Raw genomic sequence first — 24,879 nt, forward strand, 5'->3', positions numbered from 1 at the left:
CCATTTTAACGTGGATTTGTAGCTTCCTGCCAGCCTGAATTCCCAATTTTGCCCTGAATCCAGCAGTTTGGCCTCACCCACTGCTCTAAATCGATCTGAAACTTTTATTAATTCCTGCAAGGCTCAAATGAAAGGGAAAATTGGAATTTCCAATGGCAACAGGCTGGAAAATGCTGGATGCTTTGCTAAGGAAAACATCACTTCCCAAGGAGGTGAGTTAATTTATGGTGACTGGAAAAATAGAAAGCATTCCATAAATCCTGCAGGAATGCCAAAATTGTCCTCCTAAAACCCCCCAAAAAACCCCTCAGAGCAACAAAATCGCTTTTGGGGTAACAGAAAGTGGAGGGTAGGAGCTGCCAGGCTGTGACCCTAAAAAGACAATGAATAAAATGTGGAGTAAATCAAGAGTAGAGACAAATTTTGGCAGCATCTCCTGCTTTCTCCAAGGATTTCGTGTCTGGCAGGACAAAAAAAGCTCTGGAGCTGCTGCTGAGTGCTCACAGGAGGGGTTCAGGGTTTGCCACGTGGCTTAAAAACATCTAAAAATTCAATGTTATCATAGGAAATATATATTCTATAATATTCTTACCTGCAGTGAATACAGAAGCAAAGGGAAATTCCAATAAAAAGCAATTTATTTGCTGAAAAATGTCATTTCAGCTTCACCCAAAGAGCTGGGAAAAATTTGAATTTAATGGGGTAAGAGCAGCTGGTTTGCTGTTCTAGGGTTGAGAGACTCCAGGTGTAGAAAAATGGAATAAAATCTGTAAAATAAAATAAAAATTAAATAAAAATAAATAAAAATTAAATAAAAATAAAATCCCAAATCCTGCCCAGACCCTTCAGGTCTACCAGGGCTCTTGTGGCAAATCCTCTCCATCCTCACTGCTTCCATATGTTTTTTCCATGATTGTGCAGTGTATTTCTGTAAAGCAAACTGACTTCTGTGAGTTTTCTCACTTGTAGGTCAAAGTTTGTTGTGATTAATAGTCAAATGTGTTTTTCTATTATAAATATGTATTAATAGTCAAAAATAATTGGACAGCAATTAATGTAAAGGTGGTAATTGTAAAGTGAGGTAAAGATTGTGACATAATAGTTGGATCAAGTCAGGGTTAGCAGTTTTAGTTTGCTGTTTTTAGACAGAAAGCTGCTATTCAAAATTCCATTATCAATTTTCAAAGTTTCCCTCTCTGCTCCACTGCTGCTCCTGAATGGAGCTGGTGCCTGGGAAATGAAGGATATTTTGGCTTTTTTTTTTGCCAAAGAAATCCAGGAATTTCCCTTTAGTGAAGTCCCTCCTGATCTTGGGGATGAGTTACTCCTTCAGATCCAGAGATACCAAAACATCATCAGGAATATCTGTTTGATGCTCCAGGAGTTTTGTCCATGGATTATTTCTGGCATTGTAAAATGGGGGGGGAAAAAAGTCTGAAATTAAAAAATTCTGATTGTGCTGCTGGTCTGTGAAGGAGTTTCAATAATATCATTCCAGGCTGAATATGTAATTTGGCATTAAAATCTCATAACAGGATTAGCCCATCGCTCACAGACCCTGCAAGAATAATTTTCAAGGAAGTTATTTATGTGGAGAAGCCAAGACACTTGTGCTTTTTGCAGGCAGATAATGGGGGCTGGAGAATGATTTATGCCAAATGGAAACAATTCCTCATAATTGTACCGAGTGTTTAATATTCCATCTCCTCCCCATGAACAGGAAACTGTCTGGCTTCCAATTTCTGGTTAATTTGTAATAATCATACACTAAATCTATCATGGGCTGGGATAAAATGAAGCCTTTTCCCCTGGGAGTCTCCTTGCTCACCCCTTGCTGTCAGCAGAGTGATTTCCTCTCCTCGCTCCCTGTGCCTCTAATCAGCCAGGAATGATGCATTTAATTCAGCTAATTTAGGAAATAAACCCTGTGCATTCCCCTTTCCAGCAGATCAGGAATTCCTGGATATTCTACTTGTATCCCAGGAGGGGAAAACACTTTGTGCTGCGAGCTGGAGAGCAGGGCAGGTTCACAAACCCTCTGCCAGCGGGGTTTGGTGGTTTTTTTGGGAGCAGGAGAGGCTGAAGGAGGAGCACAAAGTGCCCAGGGTGTCTCCCTCCCCAAAACCAGCTGGGATTTCTGTATCCAGAGTTGCTGCCAAAGGAACTTCCCTAGGAATTGGTTTAGGTTACAGTGGCATGTTCATTTTCTGAAGCTTAAGGATCTTGGCTTGGGCTCTGACTAAAATCCCACAAACTTTAATTTAGTGGGATGGCCTGAAATGGGGGCTGTGCCCTGGAGCAGCCCCTGACATTACCCAGCTCCCCCAACATTATAATTTCAACCTGAAATGCTGCCAGACAGGGAAAGGAGCTGATTTTGGAGGCTGCAGGAATGTAAATAGTCCAAAATATCAGAGCTGGAAAAGCACAGGTTGGGTTCTTCCCCAGGGAAATAAAGCCCAACAAGCTGACAGCGAGGTCTGTGAATTTATCTTGATTTTCACGAGTGGAGGAGGAAAGCAAAAAGCAAAGATTCTTTCCATGAGATGTGAAAATTCCAAGCCCTGGGAGCTCTGCAGCTGCTGAAACAAACCTGCACAGGGACACGAGTGGGATATCCCTGCAGATTCCAATAAGACCCTGGATGTTTATTCCAAGCAAAATGGAATTTTGGGACTTTTTTTCCCCAAATGTGGGTAAAAACCCACCATGGGTGTTTTGTGGGAAGCCAAATCCCTCTCTGCACAAGGAGGGTTAAAGTGGGAGGGAGAAGAGCAGCGCTGATTTTTGGGGGAATAGTTCAGTGGAAGGTCTAATCCAAACAAGAAATCCTTTCTTCAGGAAAAACCCAAAGCTCCAGCAGGGCTCTGCTCCCCTCTCCCCAGCACCTGCAGATGAATCCTGACAGGGTGAGGATGATGATGATGATGATCCACGGACAGGAATTGTGTTTTCCCCCTTTAATAACATCCCTAGCACTGGTCCAACCCACCAAGTCAAAGAAACTGAAGAATTTTTTTTTAAATTCTTAATTTTTTTTTGGTGAAATTTGGGAAGGAAAAAAGTTCTGAATAAATGTTTAGGAATGACTTGGGGAGAACACAAAACAAGCAGAGTGTGCTGCTGCAAAGAGCAAATGTGTTGAGTCTCTGCTGTACCTTGACTTTTCGAGGTGACAGAAATACAGCCTGAAAACTTAAAGGTCATTCCTGAATATCCATAGGAAAAGCCAGACAGAGAAAATGTACTTGGCCTCAGTCAGAGAAGAGATTTGGCTTTATCAGTGAATTCTCTGAGCACAAAGATACCAAAAATGTCTGTATTATTTATAATCCCTGTGGAATCTAACTAGGCTGAGAAAGAGTCTCCTGTCATCTTTTGATTCCTCCCCACAAAAACACTTCCCAGACCCTTAAGCAGATTTGGAGGATGACAGGCAGCTGCAATCCAGGAGTCACTGCTAATTTTGAAGGGCTGCTTGATTTTTGGAGAGTATCTGAAGGGGCTGTTTAAAATCCAGTAAATCTCCTTGGTTTTCTCTTGGATTAATGAAATACCTGGAAAAAATAGCACTGCAGCCATCTGCCCTGTGGCTTCCTGGAGCTTTCTCCAGGCTATTCCACCAGCCCAGCAGTGGGGCAGGGTATATTTTATACCAGATAAATACAGGGTTTATTTTATACTAGATATATATTTTATACCAGATAAATTCAGGATATATTTTATACTAGATATACACAGGGTTTATTTTATGCTAGATATATGCAGGATATAATTTATAGTAGATATATACAGGATATATTTTATACTAGACATAATACAGTGTATATTTAATACTAGATGTATACAGGATATATTCTATACTAGATATATATTTTATAGTAGATATATGCAGGATATAATTTATAGTAGATATATACAGGGTATATTTTATACTAGATATAATACAGGATATATTTTATGCTAGATATATATTTATAGTAGATGTATGCAGGGTATATTTTATACTAGATATATATTTTATAGTAGATGTATACAGGATATATTTTATACTAGATATATATTTTATACTATATATATACAGGAGATATTTTAGACTGGTTTGCACTGGAATTAGCAAAGGTAAGGAGAAGAGCTGGAGCTGGATGATCTCCATTGCTGGGTCCACCTTGCAATTCCATTTGCTGGGAATCTGGGAGGATCTTTCCCTCCAAGCACAGACAGGCTGGAAGAGGATGGTTTGAGGAATAAAAACCTTGGGAGTTTTGAAGCTTCCTTTTATTCCTGAAGCCAGGAATTCCCCAGGGCCAGGAGAGTGGGGCTGCAGTATTGATCACCTTTACCTCTGCAAAGCCTGGATCCAGCAGGAATCCAGCAGGATTTCATGAGAAATGCTGCTCCTTTTGGCTTTGCTGTTGTCCTGGTGACTTTTCCAGCCTGCAGATCTCCATCCATCTGCTGGCCCCATTCCCAAATGCCTTGGAAGGCTGTCCCTGCGAGGGGAGAGCTGAACATGAGGCGGGATTCCAGCTGTTGTCAGCAGGCCACAGCTGTGAGGAATGAGAATTTAACTTGTCCCAGATGTTCTGCCGTTCTCCCCCATCTCCTGTCCTTGCCATCCATCAGCTCTTCCATCCTGCTGCTGCTGGAGGTGGTGCTCGTGGCCTGGAGAGCGCTGGGCTCTCCCATAATGGATTTTGACAGGGAAGGGAACAGCAAATGGAGAGATCCAACCCTCAGCCACAGCCAGGGCTGGAATTTTAATGGATCAAAGGCATCCAGACAGCCCCAGCACAAGGGGAGCATCTGGAAGAAATAATAATCAGAGGTTTAGGGGGATGCTTGGCATCTTCCGAGCAGGTTGGAGCAGTGGTGGGATGGGGAAATTGTCCTTTAATTTTAGGCTGTTCTTGGAGGCTTTTATGGTAGAACCTCCCTGGCCAAAAGGCCTCCCAAATCACTTGGGAAGCTGCTGTGGAGCTCAGCCCCTCGTGAGGGGGAAAGCTTGAGATGGGAGTCAATCCTATTATTCTGTTGATTTATGTTTTTCCATAACATGTGTGGGAGCAGTTGCCACAACGAAGGGCTGTGTTTATAAATGATGAAAATTGAATTATACAGGCATGCACATGTAGCTGCTCGTGTAATACATCGGGTTGGGATTAATGGATTATGGGATATTACAGGCCAGCACGTCTGTATGTATTTCTAGGAAGGAATTGTTCCCTGGCAGGGTGGGCAGGCCCTGGCACAGGGTGTCCAGAGAAACTGAGGCTGCCCCTGGATCCATGGAAATGTCCAAGGCCAGGCTGGATACTGGGGCTGGAGCAGCCTGGGGCTGTGTGACCAGTGCAGGACTGGGGAGGGAACGGCTGGAGCTGGGCCAGGAGGGATTTAGGTTGGATTTTGGGAAAGGTTCTTCCCCCAGAGGGTGCTGGCACTGCCCAGGTCCACAGGGAATGAGCACAGCCCCGAGGCTGCCAGAGGTGGGAATGTCGGGTGTCTGTGCAGGGCCAGGAGCTGGATCCATGATCCTGCTGGATCCCTTCCAGCTCAGTTTGTCCTGTGATCCTTAAAGTGTTTCCCTGGTGTTTCCAGGTGCTGCTCTCCTCCCCCAGCAGAGTCAGAGTGGGCACAGCTCGGTTCCCTGGGAGTGCCTGGATCTCTCCACAGGCACTGCCTTACCTGGGAGCTGCGGCCCTGGGCTGGAGCCATCCTTGCTCCCGGAGTGATCCTCACTCCCATCTCCCGGAGTGATCCTTGCTCCCATCTCCCGGAGTGATCCTCGCTCCCATCTCCCGGAGTGATCCTCGCTCCCATCTCCCGGAGTGATCCTCGCTCCCATCTCCCGGAGTGATCCTCACTCCCATCTCCCGGAGTGATCCTTGCTCCCATCTCCCAGAGTGATCCTCGCTCCCATCTCCTGGAGTGATCCTTGCTCTCATCTCCCATCTCTGAGCAACGAGATCTCCATTCTCCATTTCAGAGTGATCCTGGAGCCATCCTCACTCCCATCCCCTGGAGCAATCCTCACTCTTAGCTCCCAGAGCAATCCTCGCTCCCATCTCCTGGAGTGATCCTCGCTTCCATCTCCCAGAGTGATCCTGGCTCCCATCTCCTGGAGCCATCCTCACTCCCATGTCCTGGAGCAGTCCTTACTCCTGGAGTCATCCTTGCTCCCATCTCCCAGATCAATCCATATTCCCATTTCCCGGATCAATCCTTGCTCCCATCTCCCGGAGCAATCCTTATTCCCAATCTCCTGGGGCCACCCTGCTCCCATCTCCTGGAGCGATCCTTGCTCTCAGATCAATCCTCATTCCCATCTCCCAGACCAATCCTTATCCCCACGTCCCGGAGCCCCCCTGCTCCCCCCAGGCTGTTCCCAGCCCCACTCCCTGAGCACAGCTGAGCATCCCGGGGATCTGCTCCGGTTCCCTCCTCGATGCAGCCGAGCCCAGATGTGAGCTCGGTCATTTTTGTCATCGGCCCCAACAGTTGTGATTCATCACCCAGCGCCGTTCCCTTGCACATTGTAACTTCTCTGGAGCAGAAAAGCACATCTGTCAGCAAAGCAGAGCTCCTCAGCCCACCAAACAAAAGAGTTTCGTTTCTTCCTTCCAACAAAGACATTTGCTAAACATTTGTAAATGTTCAGAGCGGGCTGTGTCGCCGTGTGAGCTCCCAAATATTCCTGTTACCGTCTGTGTGAGAGATGGGATTGAAATGGCAGCTCAAAGTGTCATTAAAGTGTCACACAAGTGTCACCAGAGGGGAAAGGGAGAGCTCCCAAACCCTTTGGGGATGGAGAGGGAGATTTCTCTGGGCACAGTTTAAAATTCCAACAGCTGTAGCTTGGCTGTGTGTCTGCTTGGATAAATAATCACCATTTAATGGGTGAAAAAATGGCCTGAACCATCCCAGAGCGTTGCCTGGGCTGTTTTATTGGAGCTGGAGTTTGTGAAGGGCTGGCTGGCCAAGCTCAGGTTGTTTCCAGGAATTCCAAGTCCCTTTCCTGCACATTCTGAGAATATTCTGAAGTGCTGGGACAGGCTCAGCCATGTCCCAGCTTTTCCATCCTTCAGCACATGGCACTGTTCTGTGGCCCTCACCCCATGGTGTGGAAGATTTAATATTTGAGGACTAGGGGAAGAAAAAAAAAAACCCAAAATGTAATTTTTGGGATTTTAATAATTTTGGGATTTTTGTTTGTAATGGATTTTAATGAGGAAGGAAAAAAAAACAAAACATGAATATCCAAAACATTGGGAAGAAACAGGTTGAGAGTTTATTTTTAAGATGTTGTGGCTGGAATAATTTGGAGGAAAGGCAAGAACGAGGCAGCAGTGAGGAAATGCTGGGTCTGGGGTGGGGACAGTGGGGTCTGGGGTCACACCAGGTGATGCCACTGACACCACAGGGACAGCAGTCTGGGAAAGTGGAAAGCAGAGTGGAATTTCCTGGATGAGGTTTTCAGGATTTTGGGGGTTTTGGGTATTTTTACTTCACTTGGCAAAGTAAACTGATAAAAATATTTTCTAGTGGAAATTAGATTTTATATACTTTTATATTTCTACAGCTCACTAGTACAGGCAATTCAGCAGAACCTGTTTTTAATTCTTAATCTTAAAAGCAAAATCAAAAATTTGGCTTTGAATTTCAATTAATATGGGAAGGTTTTGTAGGGAAACACTGCTTTCTTTTCCACATCCGTCCTTCTGCTTTGTTTTCCATCCCTCACTGGTGGCTTTCAGCCTGTCAGACACCTCAGAGTCTCCTCTTTGAGAATAATTACCTTGTTTTTTCCTAAGTGTCTGACAAAAATCCCTCTTGCTGAGAACTGAACTGATTTCTCCTGCTTTTATTCTTCATGGATACAGAAAACAGCAGATAATGGTCTTATGCAGAATAACCTGTGGGGATTTTTACTGTCTTTAACCTTTCCAATTTTGTCCACAGCAAAGCCAACGCTTCCCAGATTTCCTCCTCTGTTTTATTTGAGGAATCTGTTGTTATTTCTCTGCAGCTTTTTCCAGCTGCCCGTGGTGTTGGGTGCACAACAACTCCTGACAGGGACGGGACATTGCCCCAAATGCTTGGCAGGCCGAGCTCTCCTGGAAATTTGCCTCTGGATAAATGTTTGCACATCAGGAGCAGCCCAGCAGAGGGGGTGCAGATCATTTTCAAATCTTTAAGGGATGATTTGCATCGAAATGCAAATTTCGTTTGGATTAATGGCTTTTCTTGTTTCGTGCACCTCCAGATTTTCACTTTATAGAGCAATGCTGGAGCTCTGCACGTCCCCAGTGGTTGCTGTCACCCCTGTGAGCACGGATTGAAGTTTTTGCCTTGCTGATGCTGGGAAAAGGAGGAGCAGAGGCTCCTCATTAATGTTTAATTAGTGCTGAACAGAGCAATATCCCCTGTGACCTCTGGCAGTGCTGCTGGAGCCACAAGTGCAGAGCCCAGCCTTTGGAGAAGGGTCAGGTTTTGTCTCTCAGGCAGTTTGGGGAGCAGGAGCAGCCTGAGGGATTCTGAGCTTTTTCCAGAGGCCAGGAAGGAATTGCAGGGTTGGGATCCATCCCTGCCAGCCCAACCCTGCCAGCAGCAGAGCTCAGGCTCTCAGCTGTCCCCTCCTGCTCCTGGGAGCTGTGCAGAGCCAGAAATCTTCCCCTGAGCCTCCTTTGCTCCCCTTCCCAGCTCCCTGAGCTGCTCCAAAGCCTTCCCTGGACACTCTGCGGCCCCTCAGTGCAGGGATGCTTTCCATCCCCACAACGAAACTCAGGAGATATCTCCAGCTTTAAAAAAAGGTGGATTTTGCCTCATTATTGGTAGGGATCCCTCGTGGAATGGGTGTTTCAAGCTTTCTGCCAATGAGCAGAAAACATTTTGCACTTTGATTACATCTCTTATCTTTTTGTGCGTATGATTTCATTTTAATTATATGTTTAATTTTTTACCTGTGTGGTTCTTTGGTGTGTATAATTTTATTTCTGTGTATACATTTATTTTTTTCTGTGTATAAATTATTTTTTTCTGTGTATAAATTAATTTTTTCTGTGTATAAATTAATTTTTTCTGTGTATAAATTTATTTTTTGTGTGTATAAATTTATTTTATTTTTATGTATAATTTTATTTTGTATATATTATTTATTTATTTTGTATGTATATATATATATATCAACCAACTTCTCCCCAAAAGGAGAAATATTCCAAACCTCCACATCCCTGAGGCTTCTCCCCCTGTCCCAGATGTTTTTACCCTGATTTTTGGCTGTGATCTTTGTGAGGTTCCCAAACCTCTTCCCTCCTGCTCCCTCTCCCTTCCCGGGGTGTTTCCTTCTGGATGCTCCTCCTGGTTTTTATCTCCTCACCTCCTGCTCCTCAGAACTGAACCTTCTCAATCCATTTGTGGCACCTGCCCGTGATGTTTTGGGAATTTCTAGGATTTTTTGGAGATGGCCTGACCTGATCCTGATGGGAAGCACATCTGCAGCTTCCCATGGTTGCATCAGATTATTTCCACCATTTAAACCTTAAGTTTTGGGGGTTTTTTTCTGGTTGTAAACGGAGCCAATTTGTGTGAATTTCGGACAGATTAATTTACAAGTGAGGATTCTCCCTGTCACCTCGTGTAGCGCTGCCTTCTCGGTCAGGAGATGTCCCACGGCTGATCCAGGAACATCGAGCTGAGCTCGTTTTCAGCGTCCCTGCAGGATGGATTTTCCTGGAACCATGAAAGTGATGAGGAGAGGCTGAGGGAGCCGGGAAAGGGCCGGAGAATCCCTGAGGGAGCCGGGAAGGGGCCGGAGAATCCCTGAGGGAGCCNGGAAGGGGCCGGAGAATCCCTGAGGGAGCCGGGAAGGGGCCGGAGAATCCCTGAGGGAGCCGGGAAGGGGCCGAGGAATCCCTGAGGGAGCCGGGAAAGGGCTGGAGAATCCCTGGGGGAGCCGGGAAGGGGCTGGAGAGGCCCTGAGGGAGCCGGGAAGGGGCCGGAGAATCCCTGAGGGAGCTGGGAAGGGGCTGGAGAATCCCTGAGGGAGCTGGGAAGGGGCTGGAGAATCCCTGAGGGAGCTGGGAAAGCTCAGCCTGGAGCAAAGGAGGCTCAGGGGAATTTCTGGCTCTGCACAAGTCCCTGGCAGGAGGGGACAGCTGGGGGGATTTGGGATCTGCTCCCGGGGACAGGAGGAGAGGGAATGGCCCCAGGGTAGGCCAGGGGAGGTTTGGGTTGGACCTTAAAGCTCATCCCATTCCCTCCCATTCCATGGGGACACCTCCCACTGCCCCAGGCTGCTCCAAGCCCCGTCCAGCCCAGCCTTGGGCACTGCCAGGATCCAGGAGCCATTCCCAAGCAATTCCTGCCCAGGCCGTGGCCTTTGGCTCGCTCAGCCCCACAGCTCCAGGACTCAGAACTCTTCCCAGTCCATCCCAGTCCAAGCAGAGGATCCAGGGACACCTCTGGCACCTGCTGCACTGGAGGCCTGGCCAACCTGAGCACCCCAGGGGGGCTTTTATCTCCCCAAAACAAATCAGGGCCAGGGCTTTGAAGTGCCAAATGCAGAATTCATTTCCATTTTCATTGTAATGAAATTACATCGTCCTCTGTGCTACATCCCTTTAAATGTTGGGACTTTATTTGTGGATTTTTAAATGAATTTTTTTCCCCCCTGTGTGGGGCTGCTGACCTCCACTCCCATATTGCCTCCAGATGTCCAGGAGGGAACAGGGAGGGGAATCCTGTTGGATCCTGTTCCTCTGGAAAAGTGCTGGCCCCTCTTGCTGTGTTGCATTTTCAGTGGGATTAAATGAGCTCCATCCTTGGCTGCTCCTTCCCTTTTCCACCTCCTTTGAACCATCCTGGGGAATTCACTGGGATTTAAATCACTTTTTGTTTAAAGTTTAACCCAGAGGGATTGTTTAAAGCTGGATCTGGATGGCTGAGGTGACCTCAGGGCAGGGACCAGGAGGAGGAGGACAGCCCGATGTCCTTTGGGCTGGTGGCCTCTAGAGAGAGTCATAAACATTTCAAAAAGCTTCAAAAATCAAGGAATAAGTGAAATCCAGCAGGTAGGAGAGCCCTGTGCCTCACACACCATCCCAGGCAGCAGAGCTTTGCCACCACGGGCCCTTTTCCGTCCACATCAATATTCCTGGCTGCTCTCTGATTTCCTCCAGATGGGCTACAATAGTTTCCTATCTCCCTTCTTTTGGTCTTTTTTTATCTTTTATTTCAATCCAAACAATTTCTCCCTCTCTTGCCAAGCTCTGTATTGTGGCTCATTCCTCGCTCCTTCAGACACAATATCCTCCTTGACCCAGCCTGGAACGTTTCCACCTGCCCCGTTGTGTCTGCTCCTCCTGCAAATTCTTATTCCAGCTCTAAAAGCAGCCCCAGAGGGATGTGATATCCTGTTTTCCATCATCCCAGTTCTATAAAACCTCACTCAGCCATCACAGGGACAAATTCCCCTTCCCTAAACCTCTCCAAGGGCTGGGTTTGGGAATATCACCAAGCTTTGGGGAGATATTTTTGGGAAGCATCCCTTCTAAATGAGTCGTGTACACCCCAAGGTTGATTCCTGCACATTTCCAATTTCTAAATTGTTGCTGCTGAGCAAGTCGGGGCAGAGTTGAATTGGGTGGCTACGCCTCTGTCTCCCTTGACTAGGGCAAAAATTATTGAAATATTTGTGCCAGTTTGTATTTTCTCATCTTTGATGACCAGAAAACCAAAATTTTTGAAGGTCCTTTTGAGCCTTTCTATGCATTCCTTCAATTTTTCGAATGTTCCCTCTGCATGATTTAATTTTTTGGGGTAAAATTAAGGATAACCTGCTCATTTTAAAGGTGAAAAAGGTTCTTCTGTGGAAGAAAGATTTTGTGAAAGAAAAATTTTATGAAAGGAAAATTTTGTGCAAAGTGAATATATTTTAAATAACTGTATGGAAAAAGAATAATGTTAATATTTAATTAAAAGAATATTTAATTAAATGTTGATCTCTGTTTAAGGATTTGCCACAGAGATACCAAATTTATTTTCCGTTGGCCGAATTATATCATGGATATTCTAATAAATCCACCAAAAAAATTTAAAAAAAGAAACTCTTCTACTGCTAAATTCAAGTTAATTTGACTCAGAAGTCAAGGCTGATGGAAGCAAATCACAGCTCTGGGGTAAATTAATCTAATTTAGAATCATTTCAAAGGGAGTGCAAAGGTGCCTTGGAGTAGTTAATGTGATTGAGGGTTTTTTTTTGAGGTCAGTGATGTGCAAGGAGGAAGACCCTGGTTCTATTTTTGATATATATGAATATTAATGAGTTTGCACTGCTATAATTTGGCCAAAGTAAAATAAATTTGATACCTCTGTGGCAAATCCTTCAGACAGACACAAGGACTTAAACTATTCTTTTTCATACAATTATTTCAAATATATTTACTTTTCACTAAGCTGAATTTTTTCTCCCATAGAAAATTTTGTCTTTTTTTGCCTGGGATTATTGGATCTGTCCAGAATTAAGGAAAATATTTTCACTTTGCCATCTGAGCACCTTTGGCTCGAGGTTTTATTTTACCAGCTACCCTTCCCACAAGAGAAACGCAATCACAATTTGCTTAATTGCTGAATAATTGATAAGAAAAATGAAAGAATGAAGAAGCAGCTGAAATATGAGCCGTGACCTGTGGCCCTGACGGATCTGAGGCTGAGCTAATTTGTCATTCCCACTGGAGAGCCACCAAAGGCTCTGCTGGGAGATCTTTTCATTGCTGCTGATCAAAAAATGGAATTTTCCTGGTGAGCCATTTGTCTCTGCCTCGTTTCTGCCAGCAGGAGGGAGGGCTGCATGCAGCTGGCAGGTCTGAGATGATGAAGATGATCCAAATCCTTGCATCCCTCGATCCCAAGGAGCTGTATCCATCCAGGAGAGCAAACAGAGCTCTGCTGTTCCCTCTTTTTAAACACCTTGTGCTTTCCACCCGGGCTGATGGGTACAGGCAGGCTCTGAGGTTTTGCTGATAAGGGTATCAGGAATGTTCTGTCCATGACAACTATTCCTCGTTTCTCTGATGAATCATTAGCAGCCGATTTGCAGGAGGCTTTGGGGCAAGTCCCCACCAGTCCTCAGCTGCAGGAACATTTATTTGCTGTTTTTTGTTGGTAGGCAGAGGCAGGTCCTGGACACTGCCCACTCCTCGTGACTCACACTGGAGCAATCCCTTTTTTCTGTTTTCATTGGGATAAAAATCATCTCCAGGAATGGATGGAGAAGGCTGCGTTGTTCAGCTGGTCGTTCACAGTGTGAAATCAGGTAATTCTCAGCTGGGGATTGAGATAAACCCACAGCCATTCTGGGTTTCCTGGTTGCCACAAGGCCACTCCACACCTGAGGTGGCCACGCTCTGCAAAGCCACCCTCTGGGCTGCAAACTGTGGAATGTTGTCACTGGGATTATCGGGATGTTCCACTGTTAGCAGGATGTGCCGAGACTACAGAGAATTGTGGGATGTTTTGGGTTGGAAAGGACCTTGAAAAATTCATGGGTAGGAATGTTCCACCATCCCCTGTGAGCTCCAATGTCCAGCCTGGCCTTGGGCACTGCCAGGGATCCAGGGACAGCCCCAGCTGCTCTGGGAATTCTATCCCAGGGCCTGCCCACCCTGCCAGGGAACAATCCCTGCAATCCCAAGATCCCATCCAGCCCTGCCCTCTGGCACTGGGAGCCTTTCCCTGTGTCCTGTCCCTCCATCCCTTGTCCCCAGTCCCTCTCCAGCTCTCCTGGAGCCCCTTCAGGCCCTGCAAGGGGCTCTGAGCTCTCCCTGGAGCTTCTCCTCTCCAGGTGAGCACCCCCAGCTCTCCCAGCCTGGCTCCAGAGGGGCTCCAGCCCTGGAGCAGCTCCAGGGGCTCCTCTGGAATCTCTCCAGCAGCTCCAGGTCCTCCCTGTGCTGAAGATCCCAGAATTTGGGAATATTCACAGGGAATCCTTTCCAGGAACTGTCCTCCATGCACTGAAGGAGTCCCTGTGGATTTTGACCTTGTTAGTCCTTACTCATCCATGTACAACTTTCCTTCAAACTTCCTCTTGCTTCAACAAAGACATGGAAAACCTTCAGATGAATTCAGTCCCTTCTTAACTAAGGATTCCTTGGAAAAGCTCAGTTTTCTCCTTAATGCCAAGGAGAACCTTTGCATTTTCATCAGGGTTTGTTTTTTTCCCAACCTCCACGATGAATAACTGGGGGAAAAAAAAGAAAGTTCTATTTCTTTAGCACATCCAGCTGTTTGTTAGGTGGTGGAGCAGAAATCTGTGATAGGAATCAGAGGGCAAAGCCAAACTGATAAATGCTGTAATCTTGATGATGGAAAAAGAAAAGGAGCTGGGATTTTTCTCTCTTTGTTTCTTTAATTAAGTCTAGACTAAACATGTTGTGCTGCTTGGAAATAATCTGGGGAATATTTACCAAATTGCATCCTGATTATGATGTCAATAATCAAATGAAAAGAACCAGCAGAGGTTTAATTTAGGAAAGAAATCTCTGATTTGCAGCTCCACTTTGCTTAAGAGAGCAGCACTGAACTTCAGAGGCAGAACCTTTCTTTCCTCCCAGTCCATTAAATTTATTCTCACCACAAACACTTGTTATTGCCACAAAACAAAACTTTTCCATCCCAAACCCCAGAGAAGTGATGGGGGTGAGGAGATTCCACTCTCACCCTTCATGGCTTCCTGTTTAAAATCCACCCATTTCAGCCTTCCAAAGGATTTCTTCAGCAAATCCCATGGAGTGGAAGAAAAGAAACAGCAAAGTTTGATGGTGTCTGGCCTGAGATTTTCATCTTCACATGTCTTGATATGACATTTGTGCTTGGCTTCTTTTCTCTTTTGGACTGGGATTGCTGAGAGAGAGGCAGATTTCTCTTGTTTGTTTGACTTGGTTGTTTATTCTTCTTTTATTTGCATTACATTCATACAAGGAGCTAAGTGTACTAAGGTAGAAAGGTGCAAAATGGCTAATAAAGATATTTTTAAAGGTTTTTTTATATAAGTAAATTATTTTTCTTAGTGAATTAATGACTCAACACCTGTGTGCTGCACTGTGGCATTCTTTATCTAATCTCTCATTACTACCTAAAAACTTCTAGAAGAAAGAAGGACAAGAGACAACACTTGAAATCTTTTATCTTATCTTCAGTTCTCTAAACTAGTTTAAACTCTAAACTTTAACTTTTTCACTCAGTGTTTTAAGAAAATCTTTTAATTTATATACTGACACTCTTAGTTCTTTTATTTAACGGTTGTTTTCAGGGTGTTATATGAAATTCAGTGTTTTTTAGGATGTCAGAGGCAGGTATCAGAGATTAGAGCACACTCTCTGTGCCTCTCAATCCAATGTCTTGTCCACAATTTCAGTTTATTCCTAGATATTTTCCTTTGAACTTTAATAAAATAACTGAGGCTTCTCTTTCCTCTGTTCTCTACTCCTCATTAGCTGCAGTGCTTAAAACAACACCTAATCAGGATATTATAATCCTGATTATTATTATAATAATGATAATCCTGATTATTAATAATTCCAATTTTTATAATAATTATTATAATCCTGATTAATAATCAGGAATAATTTTGGAGGAGCGTGGCCATCTGTCATCAAGGCTGAAATTTGTTGAGTTTCCAGAGAAATCTTTTTAGGAGCAGGGAAGTGACTGGATCCCCACGGTTCATCCCAGACAGGCATGTTTGGACTGCTATTTACCCAGCCTCTAAATGAGCTTCTTAATTAGCAGGTAGGCCAAGCAATTTAGAATTTAATTATAGTTTGAATACAGATGTAAAAACCACTTTCTCCTATGGTTGGATTTTCTTTTTTTTCCCCAGTTCAGGGATATTTATTTATTTGATCAATCAAAAAATGTTAAGTCTAAAGTGAGCATGTTCTATTCTCATATTTTCCACCAAACTGGAAAATCTCTCTTATTTACCTTGTAACATGACAAAAATCACTGCTTCAGGTGCATTTCAACCTTTCCACTGGCAGATCTTGCTGTTAATGGTGGTAAAATTTATCATTTTCCTGAAAAGTGGCCCTGATTCCATTGAGTTTGCAGTCCTGCCCACAGGGTAGTTTAGAGGGGTAAGACAGGACTGAAAGTTTGCAGGGAGAAATTCAACTAAGAAAAGCAGGTGTCACACAGAGTCACAGTAGAGTGATGGCATGATCAGAAATAATTTTAAAACTTTTTATTTAAGAAATAATTTTTAATTTTTTATTTAAGAAATAATTTTTAATTTTTTTATTTAAGAAATCATTTTTAATTTTTTTAAGAAATCATTTTTAAATATTCTTTTTTTTTAAAAAAATAAATTTTTAAATGAAAGGGATACAAAAAAATGCAGCAAAAGCTGCCACAAAAACATAAGAGAGTTGTGGTCTTAATAATGACAAAAAAGGACAAATATATTTGGGCTTTTTTTTTAATTGGGGTACTTTTGGTATCCAAATTAATAATAAAAAAACCCCAAATATTGTTTTTTGTTTTAATTTGGATACTTTTTAATAGCCTGTCACTGGTTCACTGTGATAGCATCCCCCAGAATAAGGCAAATCCTACATTTCCACTCAGATCTTGCAAGATAGAGATATTCAAAACAGTCTTTTTTGGGGGGGTTAACATGCATTCTCTTTACTTTTCTTGACTTCTGCAGGTCCTAATGAGTGGTGAAACTGCAAACCATGGAGCAGGATGTATTGAAAAGGTAACTACCTGCAGATTGTGTCATTCCAGCATTTATTTAGGTGCTCATTAGGTATTCCTGAAAGGGTAATTAAAGGAAATTCCCCTTATTGGCTGCCTAATTTCAGAGGCTGTAACCAGCTCAAGGTGTTCCCGAGGCTCTGGTGAGGATCCTGTTGCAGCTGGCTGCTAAAGGAATTCCAGATGTGCTAGGGCAGAGGAGGAGGAGGATGGGGAGGGTGTTCATGAGGCAGGAAAAAGCCCTGGATTTTGGGATTGTATTTTTGGGATTGTGTTTGATGTTGGATGGGAAATGCCAAGGAGGGAGAGCTGGGTGTCCAGGGATGGAAATTTGGCTGCTGAGGGATTCACCCCGTGGCCAAAGGAGTCTCCTGGGAAGATGGTGATGTCCCAGCACGGTGAGGGGAGCTCCACCCTGCCATAACTTCAGGAAGGACTTCCCAGGACAGCAGGAGATGGAGACAGAGTGGTGCTGAACAGCCCAGAATGCTCCTCACCAACCTCCTCCATCCTGGCTCATCCCTCAGCCAGCCAGGCTGGTGGAACCTGTCTGACCACACTGCTCTCCCTGCTGCTGACAGCTCTTCCCAAGCTCTGGAGATGTGAATTCCAAGTGCGTGGGGAAGGCTCTCGGGGCACAGCGCTCCCAGGGAACGCCGCCTCCTCCTCTGCCTAATGAGAGAGCGTGCTCTGGGAGACAAGGATCTGCCAGCCTCCCTCCAAAGAGCTCCTCAAGCCATATCAGGAGGTCTGGAAGGGTTGTTCCCTGTCCCCAGGAGCCGGGCTCGGGCTGACGGGGATATTTATAGCAGCAATATCGTGATTCAAGTGTCTGCTCAGCAAGCGTGGGGACATTCAGATGAGGGACCTCAAGGAATTCCCATGCCAGGACAGCTGGGATGGATCCAATTTCCCAGGAGCCAGGAGAGAGGTGGCTCTCACGTCCTCCCTGTCACCACCAGTGCCTGCATCCAGCCCATCTCATCCAGTGACGCTCCAGGTCCTCTCATGCCCTTAGAAGGTTCTCACTGCTCCGTGTTCCATCCTCCAGCAGGACCCAGTCCCCCAGCCAAGGAAAGGATAATCACACCTCATCCCAAGCCCTGAGACAAGGACAGCATGGAATGCTTTATCCAAATAATACAAATGAAGCCATTCCAATCTCCAACATGAAGCAAAAGGGGGAAAAAAACAAAATAAAATGGTGCCAGGAATTCCGTGGCATCAACAGGAAGATAAAAGCAGAGATGCAGCAGGAAGATAAAGAGATCAGAATATCAGAATTATTACAAATCATGCCCCTAGCAGTGCCTGTTCCCAAGGCTGCCTGCCATTTCCCAATGATAAGATCCAGGTTTGCAGGCTGGGTAATGTTTCTTTTTTCCCCTATTTGTGCTGGAAAGCTCCGAGCTATTTTTCACTTCAGACTCCAAGATATTTGTGCTGAAAGGTTCAGCCATTTCTCCAACTGAGGTTATAGACAACAAAAAAACAAAGCTGATTTGTTGAGAAAAGAGAGAAGCTGAGATTGGTTAAGTTTTGCCACGCTGGCCAAGAATGTGCTCTTTGAAACACCTGTGAAAATCCAAATTTAGCCAAATTATGAGTCTCTGGAAAACTATTGCTCATATATAATCAGAGTTCATGTGTGGTTCCTGAGCATCTGCTGCTGAGGGAAAAGTGCCCTTAGTCCAGTGCAGGGTACAAAATGACACTGAAAACAAGTTAAAAAAGAAAGGAAAAAAAAAAAGAGAAGGCATTTAATGTAATTTTTAGAAACATTTTTCAAATTATCCTAAAATGAAAGAAGTGCAAGCAAGCAGTGTTTTGATTTGAGCAATAATCTCACTGGCAGCACCTTCCTAATCATGTCTGCTCTTTCCATTACCCATTTTTAGGTCTGTACTTTTATAAGCACCCATTAGCAGCTAAAATATTTCTGTGAATGAGAAAAACCACAGAAGAATGAAAAGATCAAGAAATGGGAATTAGAAATTTGTATCCTTTGTTTCCCAGCATGGGCCTGTCCTTTTACCCATAACCATGAAAAAAATGCTTAATAATCCACAGGACAAAACCAGGGGGGCTCAAAGAATTCCTTCAGCTTGTTTCAAGTGGAGTTTGCTTCTCCTTCACAATTTTTGGGGGTCATTCCTGGTGATCCTCATCCATCTCCAATGGAATTCCCATTAAACTGTGCTGTTAAAAGGGTATTTTATGGTCTAAAATATCCCAGGTCTTTAATGGCCCAAGGAGATGTGCTGAGCTAAGGAAAGCTCCCCAGCCTGGAGCTGGGATGAGATGGAATCACAATTTGGGGAAGAGGCTCCAGCAGCTTTTCCTGCAGGCTGGGAAAGCACAAAGCTCAGGTGGGGTACAGCAGGAACAGGCTGAACACCCTGATGTGTGCCAGCTGAACTGTTCACAGCCAAACAGGCTCTCCCTCAGGTAATGATGGGATTGTGTAAAGGTCAGGACTTAGAAATTGCCAGGAGTGCTGGACAAGTGGTTAAAAAATGCCATCAATGCTTTTCTGGTTGTAATAATAATAATAATAATAATAATAATAATAATCCCAAGGTGCTGGAATAAATGGTGTCTGTTCTGTGATCATACCATGCTGCCATCTTGTGATTCTTTGCCCTGTATCATGAATTTTTGCTTTAACACCAAGGTTAAACCCCACACTGATTTTTTTTTTTTCCAGGAGAAAGAGATGTTCTTGTGCCCAGACCCCAAATAAGAGACAGGTAAGAAAATACCTGTAAACTCCTTACAGGAATACCAGAAAGCTCCAAAACTTCTGGCTTTGTCTTCTACTTTCTCTCTCTGGGACCTTCAGGAGAAGCAAACCAAGATCCTCAGGCTTTTCCATCAACTTCCAGCCCTTCCTCTGCCTCGTGGGTTCTGTTTCTCCCCGTGTTTAACTCTTAAACATTTCAGCCCTGCAAATTGAAGCCCCTGTGTTTGTTTTCTCCCTTCCCCCATCCCTGGGATATTTAGGATAAAATTCAGTGTAAAATCAGAGCCCACAGCAGAGATTCTGTGCTGCTCACATCAGGTTTTCCCAGTCCTGAGCCGTGCAGCTGGGCACAATGCTCACTTTGAAATCCCACACCACGCACGTGATGGCTTTCATTAAATATATTAAATATATTATCTGGTGATGATGGTGCTGTGGAAAGAATGCTCTCACAGGCAAACTTGCTGCAGAGGGAGGAGACCAAGAAGTTTTTTTTTTCCATTTTCATTGCTGGTTGTAATCTGCAGGGGAATGACTGATGAAGTGGGCAGATGTTGCTCTAGGAGATAAAACTTGGAGTTTTGAGCCTTATAGGTAATATTTGTGAAAATGGGTGCAGACCTAAAAACAGTTATACAGGCGCTCTCCCAATCAGGAATTAATGAAATATGCTCAAGGAACTGTTATTTCTGATTTTTGTCATCCCCACAGAAGAAAACAAGGTTTAGAGGAGTGGTTTCCAGATGCATGAATCAATTGCTACCCGAAAAATTCCACCCTAAATCCAAGAATTAGAGCTGCTACCCCTGGCTTAATCCAGCGTGCAACTTGTAACTCTCAGGAGTGAGCAGAGATCAATCTTATAGGGGAAGCAAGAATTGCAGCCAAAACTAACACAGAGCTGTTATTTCCAGAGGAAATATTTAGAGACATAATGAGAGGGATGGGAAACTAAACATGAAAATCAACGAAGCCCTCAGACTTGGCCCGTGTGTTGATGGCCACAATCAAATTAAGGCAAATTGGAAAGGGGTCAGATGAGAAAATCAAATCAAGCACATGAACTGGGAGATGATACAAGGCAAGAATTGCAGCAAAGCAAAAAGTAGGAGCCTTGTGCAAACTTTCATTTTCTCTATTTTTATTCTGGGTTTGTACCAAAGGATTAAATTTAGCCTTTGCCTCGAGGTTAGAGATGAGAGCCACAAGGAGTTCCTCAATTCCTTTCTTGGGGAGGGCCTGGGAGCTGCTCTGTCCCTGTGAGGGTTTCTGGATGTGCAGTTTGCACATGACCAGTTAAAGAAAGGACTGGGAGGAAGATTGGGCTGCTATTCCAAACTATTTTATTATTCCAAACTATCTTATAACTACCTAATAACCTTCTGGAGTGTATATTGTGTCGTTTGCAGGCCTGAAGGTCAGTACCATTTAAAAAGTGCCACTTTTAAGGGGATTTTCCAATGGCCAGACCACATTTTTTCAACATATGGTGCCCCCAATTTGTTGGGAGAGTCCAGGGATGTGCCAGGGAGTGCAGGAAGCACAGCCTGGGGAGAGAAGAATCCCAGTTTTCAGAATAGAAACGAAATATTTCTCTGCAGAGCAACTGGAGAAGATCCATCAGTAATACCCTGATCCCTGCAGAGGGGATACACCATTAATAAGCCACATTGAGTCATTCCCTACAGGAATAGTATTTTTCTCCAGGGCCATTGCGTGCTCCAGCTATTCCAGAGCCATCCCACTTGCTCTGTTTCCCGACTGACCCGCTTGGCATCTGCCTGTGCTGCTGTCAGAGCGAGTTTACTCCCACCATGGGGCTGGGATTTATGTCTGACATATGTTCCTCCTCTTCCCATACTCCAGCACTGACACTCCAGCTCTTTTTCCACATTCTCTAAAAGAAAAAGGGATGTTTTTCAAGCGTGGCCTCAATTTTGCTGCGTTTTTGGTGCTTTTAGCAGAGCAGAGCTCCTCATCCTACCTCCCTCTCCGGCCTGCAGCAGCTCACACTCCAATTTTGGGATGCCACAAGCCCAGCAAGGGTGATCCTCCTCTTCTCCAGGATTTATTCCAAAGCAAAATGACAGGATGAGAGGAACTGGCTTTGCTTTGCACCAGGGGAGGTTAGATTAGGTAGCAGGAGGAAATTCTTCATGGGTAAGGCTTGGTTGGGGCAGTGGTGGAGTCACCATCCCTGGAAGTGTCCAGGACACGTGTGGATGTGGCACTGGATATGGTTTAATGGTGAACACAGAGGTGGTGCTGGACTGGATGATCCCAGAGGTTTTTCCAACCGTAACAATTCCATGATTCTATGATGGTAGGAGACAGATTTAATGCACAGCCCTGAAAAATCAGGTGACAAACATTCGATTATCTGAATTGGAAGCTTTAACTCACACCCAAAGATCACAGAATCTGAATTTTGGGGTCTTTTATTTTATCTCTTTCCCCCATGGCATTTTGAAGGGAGACTTTTCCTCTCATTCCCTCACCATTTTGTCGTATGACACTGACTGAGCATGAGCCCAACAGGTTTAGAAACACCCCACTGGTGGATCCCTGCATGTTGGGTCTGATTCCCACATCCTGGAAGAACTGCTCAGTGCTGGAGGCTGGATTGCTGCTCCAGGGAGGCAGAGAGGAGGCAGGAAACACATGGGAACTCCAGGAGGAGCCTGGCTTTGCCCCCAGGGCTGTGCACTCAGTGGGTTTTGGTTGTACAGGAAAATGTGAAACCTGTTCAGTCGGTTCCCTCGACACCAGCAGCATCTCGGGGCTTTGGAAGCCAAAGGACAATTGCCTCATTCATTTTCTGGGGCTAGTTTATTAAAAAATGTCTATTTGTGTGTTAACCTTGTGATGGGGTGCAGGAATGGGATGACTTGGAAATCCTTGGAGCTCTGAATGCAACTGGCTACTGACTGAGCTCTGGCTGTGACAATGATTTGATAACTAATTATCTAACAAAGTTGATAATTATTATTATTACAAAGTTCTGATATGAAGTTTTTAAGCATGGGCCTATATTAGAAATAAAATAAATTTTTTTTTAAAGTGTGGTTTGGCCACACTTGGATATTTGATATTCAAATATTGGATATTGAAAAAGCACTTGGCTTCTCAGGAGAATTTAAAACCTGTGTGTCCTACACTGATGAATCTAATAAACAAAGTAAAATGTAATATGAAAATGAGCACTAAGTGTGAATTTGGCTGAGTTTTTCCTCTCACTTGGGCACAGGAGAGATTTTTCCAACAGAAGTCCAGAAGCTTCAGCACGATGGAAAGAAAAAATCCTCCACTTTCAGGGAGCAAATGCTGCTTCAGCAATGGAAATAGAAGGTAACAATTAGGGCAGCTTTGGGAGGCATCCTTTGGGTTTGGATTGCTTTGGCTAAACCAGTATTCTCAGGAATATTGACTAAAAAATACATCCATGTATATATATATATAAATATAAATAAAAATTATCTCAGGCCCATAAATCACCTAAATGAACAAAAGCCAAGGATAAGCTGATGCAGCTCTTGCACAGCAAGAATTATATTTCATTTATTAAAATCAAATGAAAGAGAGTTTTGCTGATGTCCCTCAGAGATGTTGCAGATGCTGCTGGGAGGAGCAAGTTTCAGGTCTGACCCAGCTCCCATCCTTGCCAAAGTGGGATGAGGAATTGCTGTGAGCTCCAGCACCTGGGAGAAGTCAAAAAATCAAGTATTACAGCAGAAAGAAACCACATTTCAAGGAAATAGGATATTATTACAATTTATATTGTAAATAATATGTTGCATGAATGCCTGGATGAATTGTTAACTCCTGGAATTTACTGCTACAGGACACAAGTGGCTCTGGTAGGACTCTTAAAAATGTAACTGTGGGTGTGGGTTATTGAAGCCCTTGTGTCTCTACAAGCCAGATTTATTTAAACATTTCTACACCTGCACAATTATAAAGTGTTAATTAACAAAGAGTAAATCTGGAGGGTGTGTGTTTTGCGTGGGCCTGGTTTTTGGCTTCTTGGGTTTGTTGGGCAGTACCTCCAGGTGCTGCACCATGGAAATTTGGCTTTCACTCCCCAAATTTATTCCTTGTTTGAGTTTTCCTAATACAACCTGATGCTGCAGCTTGGTTCCTGCTGGTCAGGAGGGAAGGTGTGAGGAAGGTCAGGACAGCTATGGGATCAGCACCACTGGAAGTGTTCAAAAGGTGTGTGGAGGTGGCACCTGGGGACGTGGCTTAGCAGTGCTGGGTTAATGGTTGGATTTGATGATCTTGGGGGTCTTTTCCAATTTACTTTTTCTGTGATTCTAGCATTTCAATATGCTGCTACGTTACTGGATGCAGGGCTTGCCATGTGCTTGTGCATGTGGCATCAACACAGCTTTTTACAAGGGCATAGTGATAGGACACGGGGGGAATGTCTTTAAACTGAAGGGAATTAGGTTTAGATTAGAAATCAGGAATAAATTCTTCCCTGTGAGGGTGGGCAGGCCCTGGCACAGGGTGCCCAGAGCAGCTGGGGCTGTCCCTGGATCCCTGGCAGTGCCCAAGGCCAGGCTGGATGGGTTTGGATCACCCTGGGACAGTGGGAGGTGTCCCTGCCATGGCAGGGCTGGCACTGGATGGATTTTAAGGTCCTTCCAACCCAAACCATTCTCTGATTCTTTGATTCCTGCCCCATTGAGGGTGTTTCTCCAGGTATCTTGGCTCATCGTCTCATCCCTGTTGTTCTTCCAGGGAGCGCAGCTGTGTGTGCCATGGGGTGGCTTTGCCGCCGTTCCTTCCATTCATTTATTTGTTTATTGCCCGAGTCAGTTTCACGACAAACATTTCCTCAAGGCTCGCTGCTCGACACGAGGCCGTGCTGGGCGGTGCCGTGGCACGGATGGCTCCGGGGGGTTGCGAAAGGAGACGTTGAACACTGATAAAATAAATAAAATAAAAAGGGGGGAAAAAAAGAAAAAAAGTTTTAAAAGAGTAAAATCAAAGGCGGCAGAGCGGTGACTTTTCGGAAGACGCTCAGGACCGATCCGAGGCGCCCCGGTCCGCGTCCCGCGGCCGGCCCGGGGGCACGGCGGCCTCCGGGGCGGGGCTGGCGCGGGGGGCCCGGCCCGGCCCCCGCCCGCAGCCCGGCGGCCCCAGACACCTCCCCCTGCCCGCGGCGCCTCCGCTCGGCCCCGCCGCTCCCGCTCCTCCTCCGCGCCGCAGTTTGCGTCTCTCCTTCTCTCTCCAGCGCCGGGGCCCGCGGAGCGCCGTGAGCGCGGAGCCGGGCGCGGGGCAGCGCCCGCCGCCGTCCCCTGCATGGCGGGCGGCCCGCGGCGCTGAGCGGGGCAGGCGGTGCCCGCGGCCGGCGGTGCCCGCGGCGCTCCCCCAGC

General features: G+C 45.1%; 1 long non-coding RNA gene across 2 annotated transcripts; it reads left to right on the forward strand.

The window, feature by feature from the left end:
• The first annotated feature begins 11,935 nt into the window (after positions 1 to 11,935).
• On the forward strand, positions 11,936 to 19,881 carry LOC107207865. Of its 2 annotated transcripts, none has more exons than XR_004498608.1 (3): positions 11,936 to 13,312; positions 16,706 to 16,756; positions 19,463 to 19,881. It is a non-coding gene; the product is annotated as an uncharacterized LOC107207865 (long non-coding RNA). The 2 variants fall into 2 exon arrangements; XR_004498609.1 differs by lacking the exon at positions 11,936 to 13,312 and adding an exon at positions 15,629 to 15,786.
• The last annotated feature ends 4,998 nt before the right edge of the window (positions 19,882 to 24,879 follow it).

Source organism: Parus major, chromosome 8 (genome assembly GCF_001522545.3).
Source record: "Parus major isolate Abel chromosome 8, Parus_major1.1, whole genome shotgun sequence".
In the NCBI taxonomy this organism is placed as follows: domain Eukaryota; kingdom Metazoa; phylum Chordata; class Aves; order Passeriformes; family Paridae; genus Parus; species Parus major.